Raw genomic sequence first — 21,300 nt, forward strand, 5'->3', positions numbered from 1 at the left:
TCTCCTACTCCCCAATCAAAACAACATAAACACCATGACTAACATGAAATTCCCCTTCCCTGTCTCCCATAAAAACCCAATCTCTCTCTCTCTCTCTCTCTCTCTCTCTCTCTCTCTCTGATAAAAGCTCACTTTTCTTATCTCTCACTCAGGCTCTGTTCACTTCTTTTCCCTGGTGCTATTTTCCCTGGAAAACAGCCTTTTTTTTCCCTGACAAGACCTTGACAAGACAAAATTTCTGTGTTCACTTCTTTTTCAGGGAAAACTATTATCAGATGTGGAATTTCTTATTTAAAGGCTAAAAATGACATGGAAATTGACTTTTTCCCTGTTACTTGAGATTTGCTTTCCGATTAAATATATCGGAAAGAGGCTTTCCATGGAAAACGAAGCCTTTTCCTCTTCATTCCTTTCCCTTCTGCCATGTCACCGGGAAAGGAAAGGAAAATGAAATCATTTCCTTTCCTTTCCGGGGGAAAGAAGTGAACAGGGCCTCACAGAAAAAAAAAAAAAAAAGAAGAGAAAAACATGGAGTTCTTGGACTGGAAATCCATAGGCTCTCTACTCGCAACCATCATGTTTATCCGAACTGCAATTCTAGAATTTCTCCCACCACAAGTCGACAAGGCTCTAAAACGTTTCTTTTTAAAGCTCTTTGCCTCAGTCCAATCCAACATATCCATAATCATAGAAGAATTCGACTCTTCTTACAACAATGAGCTCTTTGATTCCATCCAAACCTACTTAAGCTCCCAATGCTTCTCTTCAGCCAAAATCCTCAGACTCTCCAAACCCAAAAACTCCAAAAACCTCACCTTCACTATGGACACTAACCAAAAAGTAGAAGACACTTTCATGGCTTCAAACTCAAATGGTCTCTCCACACTATAGAGAAAAAAACCAATAATTATGGTTATATTCGCTCTCACGAATCACGTCATTTCCAACTCACATTCCACAAAAAATGCATAGACAAAGTACACTCCCTCTATCTTCCTCATGTTATAGAAGAAGCGGACAAGATAAAGTTCAAGAACAGAGAGAGGAGGCTCTGCACGAACCGCTCCGCAGAAGATAATGGGTGTCTCTGGTCTTCGGTACCCTTTTCGCACCCCTCGACTTTTGATACGGTGGCCATTGAGCAAAGTACTGGAAGAAGAGATTAAGGGTGATTTAGTGAAATTCGTGAATAGGAGGGAGTTTTATAGTAGAGTTGGGAGGGCTTGGAAGAGGGGTTATCTACTTTATGGACCACCTGGTACTGGAAAGACTAGCTTGATTGCTGCCATTGCGAATTTCCTGGAATTTGATATCTATGACCTGGAATTAACTGCGGTAATGTGAAACAACCAATTATTCCAAATAGATTAGGCCCTGTTTAGGCTGTTTGTTTGAGACTGACAACAGATTGTGTGCCCCCGGCTGATTATTGGTGTCAAAATTAATGTAATTTTGACTCCAATAATCAGTCGGGTGCTTACCGTTGCTGGTCACAATCTCACTCCAATAATCAGTTGGCTGCTTACAGTCATTAGTCACAATCTCAAACGAACATGGACTTAAGATTATGACAACCGATTGTGAGTGCCATACCGATTATTGGACTCAAAATTACGTTTAGGCCCTGTTCGATTGTGACAACCGATGGTGAGGGGCCCCTACAGAATATTGGCCCAAAATTATGTTTAGGCGCTGTTTGTTTCAATTGTCACAACCGATGGTGAGGGGCCCCAACCGATTATTGGCTCCAAATTAAACACAATCTGAAATGAACAAGGCCTTACATTTGAGTCCAAAAATCAGTTTAACACTCACAATGGGTTATTTTAATCTTAACAGAACAGGCCCTTAAGCTGTTAGAGTTGGTTTTATTTAATCATTTATACTTCAACACTCCGTAGTCACATGTGTGGGCCCTCTTTTTTCAGGTTGGCCGAACATGTGGCAAATGTAGCCACTCTTTTGGGTTGGATATACTTGTGGATTTTTAATATCAAGGAGTTGTTATGTTTTGAACTTAAGAGCTGTAGTGATGCAATAGCTCTGATACCATGTGAAGCAACCAATCACTTCAGAAGCTTAAGCAGTTAGAGTTAGTGTTGTTTAATCATTTATACTTCAACAGGTAACGAGCAATTCTCAGCTAAGGAAGCTTCTGATCACGACTTCGAGCAAGTCTGTGATTGTGGTTGAAGACATAGACTGCACGCTAGATCTCTCTGATAGAAAGAAGCAGATGATGAGGATGAAGAAGGAAAGGGAAGGGGAAGAGAACGAGGAGAAGAAGAAGAAAGGGATAGCAATGGTGGGGCTTCGACATTTAGCACTGTTAGTCTTTCTGGGGTGCTTAATTTTGTGGATGGGTTGTTGTCTTCTTGTGGGGGAGAGAGGGTGATAATTTTCACAACCAATCACATAGAGAAGCTTGACCCGGCATTGCTTAGACCTGGACGGATGGACAAGCACATCAATCTTTCATACTGTGAATTCAAGGCGTTCAAGGTACTAATGAAGAACTATCTCTACATAGAAGAACACAAACTTGAAGAGGAGGTGGAGGGGTTTTTGCCTTTGGTGAAGATGACTCCTGGTGATGTGGCAGAGGTTTTTATGAGCTGTAATGATGACGTGGATCTTGGGATGAGAAATTTGGTGGAGGAGTTGAAGAAAAGACTTGGGATGAGAAATTTGGTGGAGGAGTTGAAGAAAAGACTGGCCTCTGCTGCCGAACCCAAGGAGGAAATTGAAGACACAGAAAGAATGACCCAAGATGAGAAATTGAAAAAGGAGGCCAAAGAAGAAGTGGAAAATAGTTGAAAGTTGATCATAAGTTCATAACTTGAAGTTCTTTTCCAATTTAGAGTGAGTAGAAAAACCATCCAAGTATTTTACTTCGGGGCTTGAAATACAGGTGGCTGGCCCATCCGAGGGTGCACCACTCGGCGAACAACAGCTTCATTCGTTGTTAGTGTATGTAGGTTTGTTTATTTAGGTGATGACAACGGCTAGATTCGCTGCTAGTGTATGTAGGTTTGGTTATGTAGGTGATGTTGGTTTTATATAGGAACTTCGTTTGGCTGATCGCTTAGCCAAATTAGGAGCTTCTAGCTAATCATTTTATATGGGGCAGTCCTAACCCACTAAGTGCACCTGTGGTCCATTATTATTTAATAAAATTGTTATCTTCATTAAAAAAATATGGGGACTTTGTTTTCATCACATAAGATTATTCTCTCTTGTTTCCTGATCTCTTTATTATTATGAAATTGTTATTCTAACATTCTGCTCCGTTGTCTTAATCATTATTTCTTCTTAATTTTTGGGTCTGGAGGATTGATGGCCGAATTCTTTTCTTTTTTTTTAAATTATTGATGGCCGAATTCTAGTTCAACTGGAGGTCTTATTTTTGCCCTTTTACGACCTCTGGTCAATTATTTTAAATTGTTTGGGGTTAGTTCAGCAGGGGTTCTCATTCTCCCTTTGTGAGTGGACAAAATGGACTCAAACAGGAGAATGAAAATCGCCCAAAACAGGTCAGTTATTTTCAAAATAGAAGGTTATACTTTCTAAGACATGTTCAAAACCTTACACCACAAAACTGTCTCATGTCTGACTTCTGTTTTAGACTATATGTAGTTAGCTTTATATTCTTTCCTGTATCTTACTCTCTTCCTGTTTTCACCAGACCTCCAATTCAAAATATAATATTTTACTTCCTATGACATGTTCAGAACTGTCTCATGGCTTACTGTTCTAGACCCTAGACTTTGGATAGATTGATCACTGAAAAAAAGGCATTAGGTAAACAACACAAGGGTGGCGATGATTTGGCGGGTTGTGGAAAGGAAGGGGAGTCGCTTGGCACAAAAGAGGAGAAGCTTTCAGTTGTGTTCACCCAAGATTAGTGTATTTTATATCGAGACTTTTGGTTTAAAAAGGATGGTTTCATTGGGGTTCCTATACTTTCAACCTTGCGACGATTTCAGGCATTGGGGGCCTTACGCTTGGAGGTGAATTTATGCATAGAGGCCCATGAATTGCCTGTAAAATATTTCTTTCCACAAATCCATCTTGTAGTTTCAGATCCACTATATAAATTACGCTCAATGTCTTGTAGAGTTTCCAGGCCTGAAATCAAAAGTAACTGCCTCACAATTTTGGTCGTTGTAGTTTCAGTCTAGAACTGTAATGACAAGTAGGAAAAAATAGGGATGGAGCCTCTAGCTCAATGGTCAAGGCTATGTTCTTCAACCTAGAGCCCGGAGGTCAATCCCAGCTTACCTAACAAAAAAAAAGTAGGGAAAATATAGGGAGTAAGGGCGGGCTAAATGTATACATGTTCGGGTAGATATTGATGTTCTGGGGTTATACTGTTAAAGTGTGATCTGTGTTTTTCCTGCAACTAACAATCTCAAGCACCAAAACTCCGAAAGCTGTAATGGTCAGCCTTCTCAGATAACTCTCCTTTGATGGCGTAAATTGGAGCTGTATAACCCCTGAAATAAATTATCAATAATTACACTGACAAGGATAGAAACAGATGATTCAGCTACCGTTATGAATCATGCAAGAGGATGGACTAGAGGAATCAAGGGTAGAACCCAAAATATCAAGCCAAAATGCTTTGTTATCTTAATAACTAGAATAAATGAATGAGAAACAAATGTAAAGATATGAATTCTCATTAACAACCACAGAAACTTGTTAACAACTAACGTAGTTCCAGCAAAATTGGTGCTAAGATAGCTTGGTCTTCAGAGAAGAAGGCCAAGCCGAAATCTCTTATTTTTTGTGGGAATTTTTCATTAAGTAGGATGTTGCTTGCCTTGATATCTCTATGAATGATCTATAGGTGTGAATCCTTGTGAAGATACTGTAAACCTCAAGCAATGCCAACAATTATTTGGAACTCGTCCATTTCAGGAACTGGTGACTTTTTTCGTGTTCCATAGAAGTAGCAGGAGGATAATCAAATATACTCCAAATTCCCTTTTTTAACAGTTACAGGGCCATTTATTAATAGTTGAAAAAACACTAAGGACAATGGGAAGAGGTGACCCTAAACGGAAGGCATTCTGCTCATAAAATTGAACCAAATAACAAAACACAAGACCAATAGCATCAACTGCAGTGCTCCACCACCTGACTAAACATGAAATTTTAAATTTGGAACGAATTGCCGACGATTAGGGATTTCTTCTCCACTCCTTCCTTTTCCAATGATCTGGCATTTCATTTGCCTATCCTGTTTATAACAGATCATTGACTTGGTTAAGCGTTGGGACTGGGGTAGAACTCACCCTTAAAAGCTAGAGGTTAGGGGGAGGCTGCCCAGGTACTTCAAAGCCCATCCACATCTTTTTCACTTTTCTGATGTGGGATCTTTGCTTTTGCATGGAACCCCTAACAATCTCACCCTCCACCCGGAAGCAACGTGGACAATCTCACCCCTCCACGCGGGAGCAATGTGGGAACTATGAGATCTTCCCCGAGGGATTTTTCCGTCCTCAGAGGTACACAAGGGTTACCACACCCCGGCTCTGATGACACTTGTTGGGACCCGGGTAGAACTCACCCTTAAAAGCTAGCCATTAAGCGGAGCTTGCCCAAGCCCTTATAAGCCCATCCACATCCTTTTTTCGTTTCCAATGTGGGATCTTTGCTTTTGCGTGGAACCCCCACCCCCAACAGTTATCACTTGTTGCTATGTTTATCCCTTTAAGTTGTTATATAAACACTAATTAGGACTTATTGTAATTGCTTACAAGATTAATTGTAAATCCAGTTTTCGTCATTATTTCAAGCTTGGAAACTCTACGAGATGTCGAGGGTCATTGATCTAGTGGAGGTGAAACTTGAAGCAGATGGGTTTGTGACAAGAGATGTCTTACAAGCAATTCATGTCGCCTAAGGCCCCAATGTCAGCAACCGCCATGTTAACGTGCAAGGTTGAAAGCATAGAAACCCCTACAAAACGAGCCTTTTCTAAACCGAAAGTCTCGATATAAAATGCGCCAATCTTGAGAGAACATAACTGAAAGCTGCTCTTCTTTTGTAATATATGCCTTTTTTTTCCTGTGATCAATCCATTCAAGTCGAAGAGTCTAGAACAGAAGTAAGACATGAGACAGTTTTTCGGAATAAGGTTTTGAACATGTCTTAGTAAGTGAAACCTTCTATCTTGTAAAAAAGGCATAAGACAGAATGAGACAGTTTTGAACATGTCTTAGGAAATGAAGCTTTCTATTTTGAATTACAGGTCTTGTAAAAACAGAAACAAAGAGTAAGATAGAGGAAAGAAGATGAAGACAACTGCATGTTTCGAAGATTCCAATGTAAGGAATGTGTTTGGAGTTTTTAGTTTGGGCATCTGGAGTGGAAACATATGTATATTGAAAAAAAAAATTGAAATTCTTTTTTTAGTGACAATGTAAATACAGTGAAGAATATAAACAGTACCTCATTAATTCAAAGTCTAAATGAGGATCCAGTCTTAAGCTCTGATTTAGGGACATTAAAGTATTATATTATTAGGGATTTGCTAGGCAATTTCATGGAAAGTCATTTCGCGGCTTACTTTTGCAAGAGAGAACAGCCAGTTCAGATAAATTCAATGAATCAGTCAAAATCTGCTAAAAAGTGAGCTTTGTATGGCTGTTCTCTGCAAAAGTGAGCTGAGAAATAAATGCTACTCAGGTATTGCTATTGGAGCTGTTTTCTTTAGCTTTGATGGAGATTGAGATAGATGGTAATAGATATACTTTGGAATTAATTTTAGACTAGATTTTAATAGAATTGCTGGTCTATATTCGGCATAATTTTCATTTGCCTATAACAGGCTTGTGCTAAGCATTGTGATGCAGCATCGTGAAGATAAATTGAGGAGAGGGGAGAGAAATAGACGAAAGAGGAGAAGAGATGAAAATAACTTGAAGAAGAGACGAAAATAACCAGAAGAAGAGAGGAAATTAGGGAGAAGTAGAAAAAGAATAGAGAGAAGAATAGAAATCTGGGGGAGAAGCTCTCAATCAATTGTATTAATCATCCAAGTTACAAAATAAGTTGTAAAGAGGCCTATATATAGGCACATAAACAACCTAAAAGATAGAAACCTACTAAAATAAGAATTCCTAAAAATAACATAGAAAATAAAATCCTAGAAACTAATAACATAGAAATAAAAATACTAGAAACTAAATAATGCGGAAATAAATCCTAATATCTGCATCATTCTCCCCCGCTTGAAAAGAACTCACCCTCGAGTTCTAATCCGCCTGGATCAAATACGTAGACGACCCAATCAAGCAGCTTGAGTTGCAAGCCGTAAAACTCTGGAATGATGTACAATGCTCGTGATGTCCGTGAAAGTGGTATGGAACACGAGCGTAATGATATAGAAGACATCATCCATGGAGAACTATAAAGAAACGAACCTCTCTTGACAATCAAATAAGTTGAGAAGATGGCAATGTACTCCTCCTGGATCGGCATGAGAGCAGTGGGTAGTATCGAGCTATGACCATCCTCCAAAAGATCAACACCCGCTGGTATCTCATCAGGAATATCCACGGGAGACAACACTTCCATGATGCTTCTCTGTGTCAACACAAATCTCAACAATCTGATCAATCGGCTCAAAGATAGTGCAATCCGCAACCATATGCTCTAGATCATCCGTCTTAGAGAATGCTTATCAGTCAGGTCACTCAGCTCTGACTCAGGATGGTGCTCGGTCGACTCAGTCAATGGAACAATCTCATAAGGCTCTACCACAATATCTGCCTCTACTGTGGAAGTGTCAAAATCTCTCTCGAGATGCTCGGCAATCGGTGCTGGAAAAACTTCTGAATCGTCATTCTCGTCAACATCGGCCTCAGCAATCACTAGACTCTCAGGCTCTATATCTGACACAATCAAGGACTCAACTATAAGGATCTCTCATTGACACTAGCATCTGATTCCTCAATAATATCATCAACAAGTGGTACGGGGGAAGTAGTGAAGAGACGCGGCAAATCTGACTCACACATGCGACGCCCTTGATATATGGTGGTTGCTGCAATTTTGGCTTCTCGTGCAGGATGGGCTGCAGCTTTTCTCTCACGGCGGGCTATGACTTCCTGTTCACGATGAAATGCCTCTTCGTGTACTACCCTCTGCTCGTACTGATAAAGAGCTACTTTCACATAAGCGTAGAGAAACTCCTCATGAACCTCCTCCCATCCACAAAATGGTGGTTTGCCTAATTGACGGCGCTTCGCCTCCAAGTATCTCCAATATGACTGAGCTTGTCCTCCTACAGTTTTTCTGAGTCGGTAGATGGGTGCGTGTTCATTATAGTTGTAGTACATATAATATGCATCCAAAGCATAGATCCACTGTAGACATGCATCCTCATAATAGCTATAGTGAGTCTGGCCTTTCAAATAACTATCGTCGTATCCTTCAAAATATGGAACATAGGGTAGAGCCATTGGGATCGGTGTCGAAAACTGAAATCAACCGTCTGATTTGTTTGTCATGTCGAAAGGAACACAACACTTGTCTCAGATCCCAAATCGGATGAGTGAAAGCTGATGATCGGAAGAAGGGGTCTGATCAACGGCTGAGATGGCTCCTTAAACGGTGTTGAAGACTACTGTCCGCTGCTGAAAATAGGCTGGAGGTACTCTAAAAGTTGTCACGAACAACTTTCGTATTGAGGTCGAGGGCCAATTTTGAGCATAAATGGTCCGAATGAGGAGAGAGAAACTCGATAGAGAGAGAGGAGAAACACTAGAGAGAGAAACAGAAATCTATTTTTCTTTTTTTTTTCTTTTTTTGTAGATTTGTTTCTATTTTTTTTGGAGGGTGTGCCTAGGGGTAAAAACTGGGGGGTTAATTGGTCTGTACTTAATGGGAAGGGGTGCCCTAGAGAAGCATAGGGGTTAAAAGTTATGTCATCCTATATCTATTATAATATAGCTGGATGGAGGTTTCACTGTTCACGCCCACGTGGACATCTCCCCCATCCTGCATTCTATCCAGCGTGGCACCCTAATTCCCTAAGACGGAAAAAAAAGCTTTCGTTTGTTTCCTATATTATCTCTCCCAAGACGAGAAAAAAAATTAGGTACCTATATCTCGCCATATAAATTATGACGTGGCAATGCAATTCTATAAGTCAAAATTCATTTTTTCCTCCAAATTTCCTACTGAGACGTTACGCTTTGGTCATACCTTGAAATCACCATTTGGTATTTCCATTTAAATCGCTATGTAGTATTTACTTTCTCTCTCTCTCTCTCTCTCTCTCTCTCTCTCTCTCTCTCTCTCTCTCTCTCTCTCTCTCTCTCTCTCTCTCTCTCTCTCTCTCTTAAAATCGAAACGCCCTTCCATATAAATGGTTATTGTTGGATTTATTTCTAAACCCGACCCGTCCGCACGCTTTCTTTCTAATGCCGAGTCCCTTTGTTTCCCAATTTATTTCATTCACCATTCATATATTTTAGTCTATATAAATGGTTTCTAACCCACAGTTCCTTTTAGAATTGATATGTCTTTTCACATTCCAGCCTCTCTTTTCATTTTCCAAACGGATGCAACCTTGATATGTATATATATATATATATATATATATATATAAAGTGACTATGAGCGGTCGCTCATATAAGGTTAAATGCGCAGCAGCTTCAGAGCCGTCGATCTCAAACGATCCTGGCCATTCCCTGCCCTTTTAAGAATGTAAAGAAAAAAAGAGTCGAATCTCTCTCTCTCTCTCTCTCTCTCTCTCTCTCTCTCTCTCTCTCTCTCTCTCGACAGACGCAGCAAAATCCCTTCTCCCCTTCCTTCTCGCCTGTTAAAATCCACCCAAAAAAAGTTACGATCGTCTCTCTTTCTCGCTCGAAAAAACCGATCGTCTAGGGTTTTAGATCTTTTACAAAAAAAGAGCCGATCGTCTCTCTTTCTCGCTCGAAAAAACCCAAACCCCTCTTTTCCTTGTTGCCGTGAAATCCCTCATCTCCGCCGGTTTTCCTCCTCCAACGAAGAAGCAGACACCCGCCGTTCTCCTCCCAGGTTAGTTTGTAATTTCATTTTTTATTTTTTTCCCTTTTTCTCCTCCAAGGTTATATATATAATTTCATTTTTTGTTTTTTTCCCCTCCAACGAAGAAATCTGCCATCTCCGCAGAAGCTCGGTGTTCTCCTCCCAGGTTAGTTGTAATTTTATTTTTTGTTTTTTTTCCCTTTTCTAGGGTTTCAGATTTACATTTTTGCTTTCTAGGGTTTTAGGAGTTTGGGTTTTTCTTTCTAGGTTTCTCCTCCAACGGACCAGACGCCGTTCTCCTCCCCAGGTAAGTTCTACATTTCACTTTTTTTCTTTTTCCCCCTTTTCTAGGGTTTCAGTGTGGGTTTTTTGCTTTCTACCCTCTTCTAGTGTTAGTGTTTATGTTTATAGCGTTTATAGCTTGGGTTTTTTGCTTTCTACCCTCTTTTGTGATGGTGTTTTCGGTCCTCTCTTCTCTTGAGTTATTTGTCCCCTTGATTTTCTACAGTTTGATTTTCAACTGTAATGCACCATTTGAAAATATTTTCGATTTTTTTAGAGCCTTTGAGGTAGATCAAATTCTGTTTTGAAGGTATTTGCTGTTGATTTTTTTTAGTATGCTATTTGTAGTTTTATTTCCCTGTTTTCTTTATGATTTTTGCCTCTAACTCATTGTTATTGCAATTTCATCAAATTTAGTTCCAAGTTTGTGTAGATTCCTCTAGAAAAATAACTGGTGTATCTGTTTTTTCATGGTCCGGGAAAATATCCGCTTCATTTTAACATATTTTTGGTTGGGTTTTTAACTTATTTGGAGGGGTTTTTTGTGTTTTAATGGCTTTTGTTGGTGACTTGGATGTCGATGCCATGATAGAGTAATGTATCTGGATGTGGAGATTTTTTGTATTTAAAAAGATTTGGAGTTCATGGGTTTTTCTACTGTTCCTGTTGGTTATTTGGTGATTTGGATAGACCAAGCATTTCTATAGATTTGTGCTTATGTTTATGCTTTGGTTTATTATTATGTAATTGACATTGATTTGGCTTACATGTTTTTTGTTTTATTTGATTGTCTTGAAGTGAAGGGATTGAAGAAGTGTACTCGAGTTAATGGATGATAGAGACTACTGTATAGATTTTGGTTTATCAATTGATGATATTGACGCTAATTGACTGATTATGGTTGGCGATATGTTAGGAAATGATGAAAGTGAGGTGGGATATATATCTGTTGATGAGGAGGTAGACCCAAATGAGAGGGAGACCCAAATGAGGAGGGAGGTGTAGAATTTGTTGATATTGATGATGGTGGTGAGAGGAATCTGGGTAAGAAACCCTTTTTGGATCAGATATTTGATAGTGAAAATGATGCATACGAGTTTTATAATATATATGGGTTGGCCACCGGTTTTGGAGTACGGAAATCATCAACTTATAAGTCGAAGATAACATAGAAAGTGATATTTAAGAGATTTGTTTGTGATAGAGCAGGGTTCAAAAGTAGTAAAGCTAAAAATGTGGTGGTTGATAGAGTTGTGAAGCCACGTCGGACTGTCAGGGAGGGTTGTAAAGCGAAAATGGATATCTCATTAATTGATGGGAAGTGGAAAGTTAAAGCTGTTGAAGATGTACATTGTCATGAGCTTACTTCTCCACTGAAAACACAAATGCATCATTCGCATAACAAATTTATCAAGACTCAGGTAGTTAAGAATTTGATGGACGACCTGAGTACAACCTCAATCCATCCTGCTAATATTGCGAAGGCCATTAATGTTTCATATAAAGGATCAGGTAGTTCTATAACGACAAATCAGGTGGTTTGCCATTTGAGAAATCAGAGGGTGAATAATATGGGGCAAGAAGGCGTTTTGATAGCACAGAAATTCCAAGCGAAACAATCAGAGGACCCAAACTTTTTTTTCAAAATGGAGTTGGATATTAATGGTAACTTGCGATCAATGTTTTGGGCCGATTCACGAGCTAGAGATGCATATCTAACCTTTAGTGATGTCATTGTGTTTGATGTAACGTATAGGACGAACAAGTTTAGAATGCCTTTTGCACCATTTACTGGAGTAAATCACCACAGGCAGAGCACCTTATTTGGATGTGCGCTAATAGCAGACGAAACAGAAGAGACATTTACATGGCTATTTGAGCAGTGGTTGGACTGCATGTTCGGGAGAGCTCCTGGTTGTATCATCACAGATATGGATGGGGCGATGCGAAATGCTATCAGAACCGTTTTTCCAAATACGCATCACAGATTTTGTTCTTAGCACATCAGTAAGCATCTACTTGAGCATGTTCCATTAATACGAGATCCCACTAGTGAATTTTCCAAGGATTACAAGAAATGGTTTTACACGAGATAAAAGGAAGACTGTGACGTAGCATGGGAAAATTTGATTCAGAAATATCATATTGAGGAAAACGGATGGTTAGCAAAAATGTGGGATGTACGGACCCACTGGGTGGCAGCATATTTTAGGGACACATTCACTGCTGGCATGACATCCAGTGCGTGCAGTGAAAGCATCAATTCTTTCTTTGATGGATATGTAAATCAGAAGACAAGCTTAAAAGAATTCGTAGAGCAATATGATAGGGCACTTATTGAACGCCGTAAAGTGGAGTCCCAAGAAGATTTCAAGTCTAAAACTACGAAGCATGTACTTGTTTCAAGGAGCAAATTGGAAGAAGAAGCTAGTAAGTCTTATACGAAGACAATGTTTGACATATTTCAGGCAGAATTTAAGGATAGTATTGACTGTTATCATGAGAAGGTGGAAAAGAGTGGCGTCGTGGCAGTATACAAAGTTGGATTAAGTGTTGATGAGAAGTGAAAATGGTGCAAGGTTGTGTACGATGAATCTGAAGGGGTAAAGGCAACATGTGAGTGCGCGATGTTCGAGACAAAAGGAATTTTATGCAAACACATACTCCGCATTATGTCCAAGAAGCAATTGATGAGCATTCCCCAACAATATATCTTAAATAGATGGACAACTGGGGTTAGATATCATGTGGATAGTGGAGTGTTTATGAGAGAGTTGGATAATAATGACATATCTCCACTTCACAGATGGTGCCTAATAACAAAATTTCAAACACTTCTAGATAGGTTTAAAGATAATAACACTCTTTTTAAGAAGGTGAATGAAACCCTTGATGCTTGGTTGTTGGACTCTGAGAAGGAGATGAGAGACAAGCAAGTTGATTTGGCAAACAGTGGGAGCTAAGTAGTAACCAACTTTGTTAGCCAAGGAGTTGAGATTTCTATTCGCGACCCCCAACCTGTAAGAACCCAGGGTCGTCCAAAGGTTGCTTCCCGGTTCAAATCCCCGATAAAAAAGTCCCAATCCCAACCAAAGCAGATACGAAGGTGTAAGAAATGTGGAGAAATTAGCCATTACATGACAACATGTGGACAAGAAAATAAAAAGAAACAGAAGGTTTGGATTTCTTATGTCAACCTCTTCAATTTCTTATTCTTACTAATTGTCTTTATCAATGTTGTAATTTTTTCATTTTTCTTGCTTCGAAATAGATGACTTTAAGGGATGGGCAAGAGGATGACGAACATGAAGAGTCAATGCACGCGGATATTGCTTCGTGATTTTGCAGATTCGTGTAGGTATGTGGTAGCTTCTTTCGATAGTAGAATAATTATTTATTGCTTCAATACCTTATGTATAATAGAATAATTCTGTTGCTTTCTTTCTCTGAAAACATTTCTGCACTGATAGTTTAGCACTTAGCTTTATGCATTTCCATTTACTACTGACCTTTTTCTCACTATTTTTCTTTCTTTTCAGGTTTTGAACTGAAAGGCACTTGGGTGAGTGTACAAAAGTGCTCTTAATAAGCTGCCCCTTGATTGCTTTCGTATAAGATTAACTGTAATGAGCAAATTTTAAGTTTTGAAATGTCTCAATATTAACCTCTGAATGTTCATCAACAGTCGTCTCGAATACTTGGACACAGGTTGATGGCATGGGTATAATTGCTACAGGGTGCAATTTCTTTCTGTAATGGGGGGATCAAGGAATACTTTGTCTTCTATTTATATTTTTTGTCGTTTGTTCCTTTATAGACACAGATGTTGATAGTGGAACAGTGTTGAGCCTGTTTATCATTCTTCCAGTGGTGGATCAAGCAAGGTTTTTAATATTCTTAAGCAATTTTACAATGACATTTTATAGTTTCTTAATTGCATTAGGGCTCGTCTAAGTTCTTAAATAAGCTATCAAATTTACATGTGCCATGTTGGTATGGAATGTGCCAGGGCCCTGTTGAATGGATGATCTAAACAGATCCTCAAGATCCAATCAAATCAAAATGGATCTCAGAAGCTAATTTTAATTCCTCGAATATGAATCCATATTTACTGTGTGGAATCAAATCAAAAGATTCAAATGGCAAAATATCATTTACTGTATTTAATCAGCCACAAAAACTTTGAAAATGATCTAAGAATCTAAGGATTCAAATGGCAAAATATCATTTACCTTGTTTAATCTACCACAAAAACTTTGAAAATGTTTTCTTAGCTGTGTCTTAAAATGGGGGTAAACAAATTTTATGCCCACTTAAAAAAGAAGTTAACTACAATGTGAAAGAAAAGTAGCCTCTCGCCTTTGGCTGCAATGAGATATGAGTAGGTTTCTATCGTTCAGAGCTGGCACTTTTTTTGGATAATATTGCAGAAACGGGCAGGAGTTGTGTAAAATGCTTTAAAATAGATTGAATTTCTACAATCGAGATTGATGCAAATGACAGGAGAATACATTGTGTTATGATTAAAGAAAAAATTATGTGGGGCTGTCCGGCATGGGATAGTTATCCTCTGGTAACTTTTCTGGAATAGGAAGGAAGAAGCAGTGATCTTAATAGTCATAATCATAAAACTATAATATAGGAACGTTCATGTTTAAAAAAGCAATCACAAATATCTTAACACATTTGTTTTTGTTTTCTTTTTTTTTTTGGTAGGTTTTGAAATCAATAGTACAGATCAATTATATAGGAAAGAAAGAATAAGATGATTTGTGTTTTTGGACAAATTATATGGTATAAGGCCTTACAACAATAATGCCCTTGTATGGTGGAAACAAGTACATACAAGTACCAATTTCAACAATAATTTCCCCGTGTTTCCTTTCGCTTCGTCATCTATATTCAGTTTGTACAAACAAGTACATACAAGTACCAATTTCAGGAAAAGCAAGTTAAACAGGCTAAGTTAAGCATCCTACATTCTAAAAAGGGCATCTAAACAATAGTACCCTAGATCACTTAGTACCGGATAGACACAAAAAAAAACAAGATAAACAACCCCACACCTCCAACTAAACAACACTGCCCTAGATCATTAAGTAACAGAGACACAAAAAGGATCAAGATAAACAACCCAACAACTGCAACTTTAATCCATTGTAGTTGGTTCTCAAAAACTTGGAAGCGTTTGCCTCCATGCACCTTCAATTCATTTGCATGCACCTTCAATCCGTCGAAGCGTTTGCCTGATTGCACCTTCAATTCGTATAATAAATTTACCAATGTGCCCATGTCATTCTTCAATTCAGATATTTCAATCTTCAATTCGGCTATATCATCCCTATTCGAACCAACTTCATTGTCATCCATATCTTTTTTGCACCGACGGAAATAATTGCACTTCTTTGTACTTCCTTCCTACGTGTTGTATAAGAGTTAGGAATTTGAAACTTCACATACTAGTAAAAATTAGAATTATTCACTGCTAACTTACACAGAAGAAGGCACCAACGTAAAACAGGCGGCCTCTATTGCCATTCACATCCGTCTGCGTTATTTGGATAGAAGCTTTCTTCTCACATTTACAATTTCTTGTAGCAATTCGGATACCACGTCTGCTAGAACTACTATTGCGAGAGGATGCCATAAATTGAGTCTCTCTGAATCTGCATAAAACCAATGGAAATATAACATGAACTACAAATAACATCAAATACAATCCCTTGCATTTTGATTTTGGGTCCAATAATCAGTATTGAACTCACAATCGGTCCTAAAAATCCAAAACGAACAGGACCTGAGTCTGTTCATAAAAATAAAATTGCCCATGGTGTTCTGTTCCATGCAAATACAGCATAGTAAGTATGTCAATGCCATTCTTCATTTGACTACACGGGCATCATACAAAAAACTAGGCGGTAAAAAAAATCCAAGTCATTGATGAACAACAATTCTTCATGAGAAAAATATGGTAAAAGGTCTAAGAAAATGCTCGGCCTCTCATTATACTTTCAGGGAGAAATTATTTGTGACCACCCTCCACAACTCTAAACAGAACCACCCTCCATAACTCTAAAAAGAATAAGGAAGAAGGGATGACCAATATTGTTATTTCATTGGAACCGAATAACTTAATCCTAAATACTTGTCTGCTCCATTTACTCTACTGCTCTAATTAGAATACAGAACAGAGCTTCATATCCTCTGCAAAATAAAATCATTGCAGTATATCAGATGAGCAATTGGCCAAACAATAAGGTTTCAAAAAAATACTGTGTTGTTAAAAAGATAATATGCATCTGATCATACAACTAAGCAAGTGTTCTGAAATATAAATATGGTATGTGTAATATAATAAACTTTTTAGGGAGTTATTTCCTCAATTCCTCCTCAAATAAGAACATGGGTGGAAGTGCCTAGTGTTATGGATGGCAATGCCAGCCACATTTCCTACAATAGCAAAATCTTTCTCTATGTGATGCAGTATTAGTGGATTAGGACATTCAACTTGATGACCCTATCAATGTGACATTAACGAGCAGGAGTGACATTCCGTCTTCTTTTTTTAAAGCAATTACAAGGGAAAAGTAAAAAATTATAAATGAATATAGATTGCCCCCATCTGTATTCTGTAGAACTTCTCTGCCGACACCTTGCAGAAGAAAGAGATCTCACGCCCTCTACGAATTTCAGTAATAAAATGTGCTGGTCTCCAAGGACCCAAACTTTTTTTTCAAAATGGAGTTGGATATTTTCTAAAACCCCAATAGGTTTCCTCTCTGACTAAAGCTTTAATCTCTCCACATTCTCACTAAAACAAAATTATGATTTTTGATGGAGAAACAAAAATACTCTAAAAACATCAATGATTCACGATTTTCCCCAAATACATCACCCTTAAATCCCAAGAAACCAAAAAAAGCCTAACTGAAACCCTAGAAAAAGGGAAAAAATGACAGAAAATGAAATATAGAACTTACCTAGGGAGGAGAATGCCGTCTGGTTCGTTGGAGGAGAAACCTAGAAAGAAAAACACTAACAGTTAAAACCCAAGAAACCAAAAAAGCCTAACTAAAACCCTAGAAAAGGGAAAAAAAGACAAAACATGAAAAATAGAACTTACCTGGGGAGGAGAATGACGTCTGGTTCGTTGGAGGAGAAAACACCGTGTGGAGATGGCAGATTTCTTCGTTGGAGGGGGAAAAAACAAAAAATGAAATTATATATATAACCTGGGAGGAGAAAAAGGGAAAAAAACAAAAAATGAAATTACAAACTAACCTGGGAGGAGAACGGCGGGCGTCTGCTTCTTCGTTGGAGGAGGAAAACCGGCGGAGATGAGGGATTTCACAGCAACAAGGAAAAGAGGGATTTGGGTTTTTTCGAGCGAGAAAGAGAGACAATCGGCTCTTTTTTGAAAGATCTGAAACCCTAGACGATCGGTTTTTTCGAGCGAGAAAGAGAGACGATCGTAACTTTTTTTGGGTGGATTTTAACAGGCGAGAAGGAAGGGGAGAAGGGATTTTGCTGCGTCTGTCGAGAAACAGAGAGAGAGAGAGATTCGACTCTTTTTTTCTTTACATTCTTAAAAGGGCAGGGAATGGCCAGGATCGTTTGAGATCGACGGCTCTGAAGCTGCTGCGCATTTAACCTTATATGAGCGACCGCTCATAGTCACTGTACCCTATATATATATATATATATATATATATATATATATATATATATATATATATAGAGAGAGAGAGAGAGAGAGAGAGAGAGAGAGAGTAGTGTTCCTACACAGCTGCTCAGATAGCTTATCTGAGCAGCTGCTTCAAAAACTCATGTGGCCCACATTTTTGGGGTGATCCAAAGCATTCATTTGAAAGGCCCTTCCATGGATAGGGTGTGTACCAAAAATCAGCCATATAAGATCATCCTAACCCAATCAAAGGTGGTGGGGAAAATGGACAGACACTGTTTCTGACCATTTTTTCCCTCCAAAAATGGCAAGGTTAGGATGATCCTAAAGGGCTCATTTTTTCAACTCATATAATTTCAATCCTACGCCCCCCCCCCCCCCCCTCCCCTCCTTTATGCTTTTAACAAAGGCACCCATTGATAACAAAGGCACCCATTGAATCATATAATTGCAATCCTACCCCTCCTTTATGCTTTTAACAAAGGCACCCATTAAAGCCGTATAATTTCGATCTTACCCCCCTCCTTTATGGTTTTTTAATTAAAAAACTATAGGGTGATCTTGACCATCCGATTTAAGAAAAGAGGAATTATGGAAACATCTATAGATTGGAGGGCTAGGATCAGCCTATGGAAATGATTTTTGGGGCACAACCTATTTATGTTGTGTTCCATCACATGGACGGTTTGGATCAACCTATGACGTGGTCCGTACAGTTCTTTGTCGGCCCATGCATCGCACAGGTTTTTTACTAGTACTATAATAAGCTGGGATGAAAAGAAGAGAGTTTTTTCCATTTTTTTGAAAATCACGTGAGAATTACACTTCACATTTTTTGACTTTTTTGAACAAATGCACCCATTCAACTCATATAATTTCAATCCTACCCCCTCCTTTATGCTTTAACAAAGGCACCCATTAAATCATATAATTTCAATCCTACCCCTCCTTTATGCTTTTAACAAAGGCACCCATTAAAGCTTATAATTTCAATCTTACACGGGTTTTTTACTAGTATATATATATATAGTAGAAGAGAAAAGAAAAGAATTTTTTGAATTTTTTGAAAATTCTATGAGAATTACACATCAGTTTTTTTGACTTTTTTTAACAAATACACCCATTCAACTCACATATTTTCAATCCTACCCCCACCTTTATGCTTTTAACAAAGGCACCCATTAAAGTCATATAATTTCAATCTTACCCCCCTCTATGGTTTTTTAATAAAAAAATTATAGGGTGATCTTAACCATCCGATTTAAGAGGAATTATGGAAACCTCTATAGATTGGAGGGCTAGAATCAGCCCATGGAAATGATTTTTGGGGCACAACTTATTTATGTTGTGTTCCATCACATGGACGATTTGGATCAACCTATGACGTGGTCCGTACAGTTCTTTGTCGTTTTTTTACTAGCATATATATATATAGGAATGGAAACTAAGGGAATTATTTCAGTTTCTCTAAAAAATCTGTGAGAATTACACATCACTTTTTTTGACTTATTTTAACAAAGGCACCCATGAAAGCCACATAATTTCAATCTTACCCCCTACTTTGTGCTTTTTAACAAAGGCACCCATGAAAGCCACATAATTTCAATCTTACCCCCCTCCTTTATGCTTTTGTGATAAAAAATCTATAGGATGATCTTAACCATCCGATGTAAGATGAACAACATATTATGGAAACCTCTATAGATTGGACAGCTAGGATCAGCGTATGGAAATGATTTCTGGGGCACAACCTGTTGATGTTGTGTTCCATCACATGGACGGTTTGGATCAACCTGCGATGTGGTCCGTACAGTTCTTGGACCAGGTACGGGTCCAAGATTCGTGACCCGTAAATTTCCCCTGGTCATTTTGACCTGGCCCGTGTCACCCGGACCCTTACGGGTCGGTCAAACCCTACCATATTTTTTAAAATCTTTTTGATGGGCCCAAAAATTAATCTCTTGAAATCTTTGAACTAGTCTATCCCCCACAGTTGGTGGGCCCAAATATTAATTTCTTCAAATCTTTGAACGAGGTAGGCCCCAATTGTACGCACCACCCCATGATCCAAACCCTCCATTTGATAATCATAGCCCTCCGATCTAAAGAAAAATTGCATATTATGGAAACCTCTATAGATTGGAGAGTTGTGATCATCCAATGGAAATGATTTTTGGGGCACGACCTATTTACATTGTGGCCCATCAGATGAATGGTTTCGATCATGCTATGGTGTGGGTCGTGCATTAACATTAAGGCCAAATAGTAGGCCCCACCCAGATTTTTCAAATTAAGTTTGCGGTCAACGCCATAGGATGATCCAAGCCGTCCATTTGATGGGCCGCGACGCAAATAAGTTGTGCCCACAAAATCATTTTGATGGGATGAACGCAACCCTCCGATCTATAAGGTTTTCGTAATATGCAGTTTCTCTATTGTCTATCATGAGAAGCTAAATATAATGTTTTCCCATTCCCCGTGCATCGCACGGAGTGTCCCACTAGTATATATATATATATATATAGAGGAACATCATATTATGGAAACCTCTATCGATTGGACGGCTAGGATCAGCGTATGGAAATGATTTCTGGGGCACAACCTGTTGATGTTGTGTTCCATCACATGGACGGTTTGGATCAACCTGTGATGTGGTCCGTACAGTTCTTGGGCCGGGTACGGGTCCAAGAGTCGTGACCCGTAAATTTTCCCGGGTCATTTTGACCTTGCCCGTGTCACCCTGGACCCTTATGGGTCGGGTCAAACCCTCCCATATTTTTCAAAATCTTTTTGATGGACCCAAAAATTAATTTCTTCAATTCTTTGCACTGGTCTATCCCCCACAGTTGGTGAGCCCAAAAAATAATTTCTTCAAATCTTTGAACGAGGTAGGCCCCACCTGTATTTTTCAAAGTGCATTGTACACACCGCCCCATGATCCAAACCCTCCATTTGATAATCATAGCCCTCCGATCTAAAGGAAAACTGCATATTACGGAAACCTCTATAGATTGGAGAGTTGTGATCATCCAATGGAAATGATTTTTGGGGCACGACCTATTTACATTCTGGCCCATCAAATGAATGGTTTCGATCATCCTATGGTGTGGGTCATGCATTAACATTAAGGCCAAATTGTAGGCCCCACCTAGATTTTTCAAATGAAGTTGCGGTCAACGCCAAAGGATGATCCAAGCCGTCCATTTGATGGGCCGCAACGCAAATAGGTTGTGCCCCCAAAATCATTTCGATGGGATGAACGCAACCCTCCGATCTATAAGGTTTTTCCATAATATGCAGTTTCTCTA

At 38.8% G+C, this 21,300-nt stretch overlaps 1 long non-coding RNA gene and 1 pseudogene across 1 annotated transcript; one reads left to right on the plus strand and one right to left on the minus strand.

Annotated features, from left to right (window-relative positions):
• The first annotated feature begins 396 nt into the window (after positions 1-396).
• On the plus strand, positions 397-2,817 carry LOC143855755 (AAA-ATPase At3g50940 pseudogene; annotated as a pseudogene).
• A 14,379-nt stretch (positions 2,818-17,196) lies between these two features.
• On the minus strand, positions 17,197-17,981 carry LOC143856087 (uncharacterized). The gene is made up of 3 exons (XR_013238098.1): positions 17,590-17,981; positions 17,432-17,494; positions 17,197-17,328 (listed from the first exon to the last, which is right to left on the minus strand). It is a non-coding gene; the product is annotated as an uncharacterized LOC143856087 (long non-coding RNA).
• Between the last annotated feature and the right edge of the window lie 3,319 nt (positions 17,982-21,300).

Source organism: Tasmannia lanceolata, unplaced genomic scaffold (assembly GCF_043159265.1).
Source record: "Tasmannia lanceolata isolate RefF3 unplaced genomic scaffold, GAP_Taslan_0.1 ptg000023l, whole genome shotgun sequence".
Lineage (NCBI taxonomy): Eukaryota > Viridiplantae > Streptophyta > Magnoliopsida > Canellales > Winteraceae > Tasmannia > Tasmannia lanceolata.